The following is a 5,251-nucleotide window of genomic DNA, read 5'->3' as shown; positions in this document are numbered from 1 at the left end:
TTCTATATTTCGCCTTTTGACGATTTTAACTCCCACTGGAACCGAGATCCGGCATTTTCGAATGTTCATAAATAGAGTATTTAATTCACTTAAATACTTGATCCGTTCACGTACTATTTGTGTTACCCTACGGGTTCAGTCAAGAGTAAGCTGTGGATTAATATTATTTAAATAACAGATCTCTTTGATATGAGAGATCTAATTATATAGATAACGGGTCTCTAATCTTCATTTTAGCTTACTAAATTGTTTTACGAAAAAGAATAAAAGAGATGAGAGACCTGTTATGTATAGTCACGGGTCTCATCTACACTGGGGCACAGCAGCAAGTTGCGCTTGAAAAAAAAAAGAACCCCATATTTGAATACACGGGTCTCTTCTTTTCCTCTCATTTTTTTTTCTTTAAATAATCGTAAGAATGAGTGAATGACTCATAATCATCCCTTCCACAACACAAACCCAACCGTTCCATTTCCATCTCACTTTCTCTCTCTAGACTCTAGCAACCATGGTTTCAACTCCTTCATGGCTTCATCCTCTACCTCTCTTCAGGTCCCCTCTCCTCCTCACATTTCAGTCTTGTGAAAATCAACTCAAACATTAGAGCAATCTTGTTGCCGAATTGCTGCATCGTAATCGTTACTAGTCACACACCGGTTCCTCTCTCTCCTCCGCCCAACAGTCATAGCCTTTCGCCACCTCTTCGTTCCTTCCCAAATCATTTCCACCGCTAAAATTAGCATGGGTATGTTTTCTTCTTTGGGTTTTTAAAATTAGGGTTTTGGTCTGAGTTATTAAGTTAGGTTTTCTAATTAGGACAAATTGGTTGTAATTGTGTGTTCATTGAGTAGGGATTTATTGAATGTTCTTAATTTCTTGGATTTTACCGATTATAGATGATGATTTTGATTGATATTAAGTAGTGGAAGTTATATTATTTGGGTTGCACACCAAGTGTTTGATGAAATACATAAATGATTTTTTGTGATATTTTTGGATATCCAACTAACAATCGTGTTGGTCCTCTTTCCTCTCTGCAAACGTCCTTCTTTTCCTCACTAACAACAATTCACAGTCTTTGTTTTCCCCTAACTCAAATACCTATTTCTCCCATTACTGAAATTAAGGGTTTTAATTTCCATTTGTATTGTATGAGTTGTCAATTCATTTAGTCGAATTGTGAAAATTTAGGCATGAGTAATTGCGGCACACAGTTGAATTGTGCTAACTGAAAAATCTAAAAGGCTTGAGTAATTGCCTATGTTTATGGTTGAAGAGCCTTACATAATGAAGGCGGTTTATTCGGAAATGCTGAATTACATAAGTTCTGGTAATGATTCAAGTCAAGCTTCGTAACTTGATTGAATGGGTTTTACCAGGTTTATATACTTGATTGAATTAGTTTAGATGCAATAAGTGAGTTGTGACAACAAAAATAGGTAGGGTTTAAAATTATTTTTCTACTGTATTGTCAAAATTCTATTAGAGCAGGGGAGAAAATTCTAAACAAACAGGGATTCTGCAAACCAAATTTTTTGTAGGGTTGTGAATGGACATCTATATTGTTTTGTTGTTATAGATGTTTAGTTGTATCGTTGAATTTAGTATTTCATTTTCTTGTACTATAAATTGCTTGTTGCGATAACGAGTCTAAAAGATTTGAAAAAGTAAGTGTTTTTATTCACACTAATAGGTCTCTTAACATCTTCTAGGCAATTAAGCTTCTATAGCTTTAAATGTGTGGCAGCTGGGGGTTGTTATGGGAAGATTGAAATAAATAGTGGAGTCATGTGTAGTTCCATTTGTATCAATGCCCATGAGATGGAATTTAAGCTATGTAATCACCATGTTATAGTTCTTGAAAAGACTCATGTGAATCATTCTTTTGCTGCATACAATATATGAATTGTTTTCATTTAAGAAAAGTACTAAAGTGGCTGCCATGAACTTCTTTTGATTTGTTTTCAGAGAGATGAAAAGTGAATTCCAAGGCTAACAGTTAAGGAGTTTGTTGATCAGAGGAGATTAAAACAGGCTCGATTTGGTAGACAATATTAGTAAGGTCACTTCTTAGCCAGCTAAAACTCGCAAAATTTCAATTTCTGTTTTGAAAATGTTTTAGTTTGGACATCTTCTAGAGGTTTTGTCTAGTTCCTGGCCTTATTAAGTATGCAACTTAAAATTGGTTAAGTATACACCATCAGAAACAAAGCATGAAAGTTGACATACCCCATAGTTCCAAACATACTAAAGGAATTTAATGTAGTCAAAGATAAGCATCCAAACTTTATTTTATTAGTTTTATACATCTTTCTTAGATATTGTCAGGAAAAAATAGGGATATTTAATTCAGACTTATGACCTGCCAGCTTGATTAAGCACGGCATATACTTAAAGTTAGCTACTAATGAGAGGTATAATTAAGTAAAAAGACCTTCCAATTTAAGTAAAGTATTTGATCACAATACTTTACTTTTCCTAACCATCTAGTCTAAGTAAAGTATTAATCACAATCAGGCTAGCTATTATGAGTTATAATTAAGTGAATGTGGTTGCAGTATAGTGTAGTAGAATACATGTATATACTAAAAATATAGAACAAACATAATAGCTGTAGAATATTCTTATATTCTAATAAAATAAATAGTCTAACATGTTCAATAAGCATGAGTATAATCTATAAGAGTATAATAATTTAGCATGGCTTCTGAAGTGACTGTTTCTCAACAATGTTTTTTACTTGTATCTTTAGGAGATAATGGTTTCCATAATCAATGACCAACCAACCTTTATGTGTTGGCAGGGACTTGTGAACTTCCTTCTTGTGGTTAGTGCACTATTTTCATATTTAGGTGCTCTGATGTGTTGCACTCACATGTTCACCTGTTTATCTATGCGTGGACATATGTTGTTGTGTGAGTTGTTTCCTTGTGGCTGGTGTGGCTTTATCTCCATATGTGGCTTTATCTCCATATGTGCCGTTGTAAAGGCGAATTTGTTTATGTGCATGGGCATCTGCATATCTTGGATAGTTTGGGTCTTTAGTTTACAGTTGATTTATATTCTCGGCTGCATGCTTCAAACGATATTTTCATCTGGTAAGATAATTCGTGTTGCATAGTCTACATACATACAGTGTGACCGCTGTCTTGTTTTTGGAGTTTTCAAACTGCCTTAATGCTGATGCCCTTTAGTTTAGGCAACCAAATAAATTGCCCTTAATATATTGCTTGTTGTATTCGAAGTTTCATTCAGATGTTTATGTCTTTCTCATCATTTATGTTATCGTTAATCGGTAAATGAGTCGATTTTTTAAAATTATGCTTTGTTTAACTACTAATTCATAATTATGCTACTTATTACAGTTTTCTAAATAAACTTATTCATCAGAAAATGTGGATGAGGTTAGAGACATGTGGGTCGAGTATTTGCTCAAACAAAAAGCGGATCAAGAAAACAAAGTTGATGGTATGGAAATAAGTCCATGAGTTTCGGTTCCAATTGTTGGTAAATTGGTGTGAATGATTATATTTTGGAATTGATTTTTGTTTTACGTTTTTGGAAATTGCGATGTAAAGTTTGGCGCTTATGCAAATCACAGTTTATGTAAAGCTTGCGTTTTGAGCATTACTTGTTGGAAATATTTGTTTGGTAATATATGGATTATGGAGTTGTTCTCGAATTATTACAAATTATTTATTATAGCAGGTGTGGTTTTGTGCGTTTGATGCCGGCTGGCCGGTATTTATAAAGGTGTAAACGCAGGTGTAATGTGTATATTAATGCGGTGCCTGCTAGCCGGTATTTTAGAGGTGTAATCGACCAGCTTGTATTTATTATGCTATTATCGTTTTTTTTATTTTATTTTTTCTAAAAAAAGGGTTGCAAAGAGACCTGTCAGGTGTAATAAAGGCTCTGTAGTTATAATAATAAAAAATTCAAAGAGACCCCATATCTAAGATATTAGGTCTTAGTTTGTAAAAAAAAAATATAACAAAGAGACCCCCTATCTATATATGAGGTCTTAACTGCTTTAATAAACAAAAATAAAAATATTCAAAGAGACCTCCTATCCTCCCATCTCTAATAAGGGATCTCTTTCACTACTAAATTATTTTCACCAGCTTTTACATAAGAGACCCTCTTTCTTACGTGGGGGGTCTCTAGATTTTAACAAACATACCCCCTCTCGATGAGGGGCTGTGAGATAGAGACCCCTTGAAAGGAGATCTCTTAAGCCATTTTGGAAGGGTCTCTTTGCCCTTTTTTGTAGTAGTGCTAGGTCATAAAATTTTAAAACCTTTCAATTTTAACAAATTTTATGGTGGTTTTTAATCATAGGATCCTAATTAAATTGCCAATTAATTTTGAAAATCAAAACAAATATTAAATTATTGGAAATTCAACAAATTAATTACAATTACAAATTAGGTTGTATAATTAACAAGATTAGGCTTTAAAATTGTTAAACATATACAGTAGGTCAATCATAGATTCAGGATTTACATACAAGATTCACAAATATTTAATTTAACATCATAAAAATTACAAATTTTGCATTCAAAAAACTAAAACCTCCGAAAAATCATAGTTAGGCTTCGAATTTGGGAATTCTGGGTTTGGCATCAAATCTTTGATTTTTGTCAAAATTTAAAAACGTCGTTTACATGCGAAATTCACTATAAAAAAAATACGATTCCGACCATTATTGACATAACTGCCGAAAAATCCTGCGAACATATAATCAAATAATCGCACGAATTTGCAATTAATTACATACACGAAATCAATAACTGTAGGGTTATGAATAATATAAACAATATAATTCATGCGGAAATACCATAAAGCCAGGAATCCAAATTAATTGCCACATAGTCAATTAGCACAATTAGGATACATACAATGTGATGCATGCCTTCCCTAGCTGCTCCCAAACCGAACAAGAACAAGTTTAGGACTCCAAATGTCGCCCCTCCGTAGATAGTCCACAACACGTTCAGATGCGCCTTAGATTCAACCAACTAGAATATTCTCTAAGGTATTATCGGGAAACTCACAATAAAGTTAGGCAAATATTAAATTCTCTCATGAACTTAATGTATTAGAATACTTATGAATTGCATTATAAATTGTGATCATGAACCACGTATTTATAGGAGGGAAATAACGGAATTTGAATTCTACTAGGAATCGAATAACTAAATCCATTAGAATTCTAGTTGAATAATATCATTAGAATTTTACATTTAAT

General features: G+C 33.2%; 1 long non-coding RNA gene across 1 annotated transcript; it reads left to right on the top strand.

The window, feature by feature from the left end:
- The first annotated feature begins 415 nt into the window (after positions 1 to 415).
- LOC110796649 (uncharacterized) lies at positions 416 to 3,682 on the top strand. The gene is made up of 3 exons (XR_002535644.2): positions 416 to 745; positions 1,969 to 2,062; positions 3,366 to 3,682. It is a non-coding gene; the product is annotated as an uncharacterized lncRNA (long non-coding RNA).
- Positions 3,683 to 5,251: the final 1,569 nt, after the last annotated feature.

This window comes from Spinacia oleracea, chromosome 4 (assembly GCF_020520425.1).
Source record: "Spinacia oleracea cultivar Varoflay chromosome 4, BTI_SOV_V1, whole genome shotgun sequence".
NCBI classification, from domain to species: Eukaryota; Viridiplantae; Streptophyta; class Magnoliopsida; order Caryophyllales; family Amaranthaceae; genus Spinacia; species Spinacia oleracea.
Note: the sequence above shows the minus strand (reverse complement) of the source record. Positions and strands in the feature narration are given on the sequence as shown.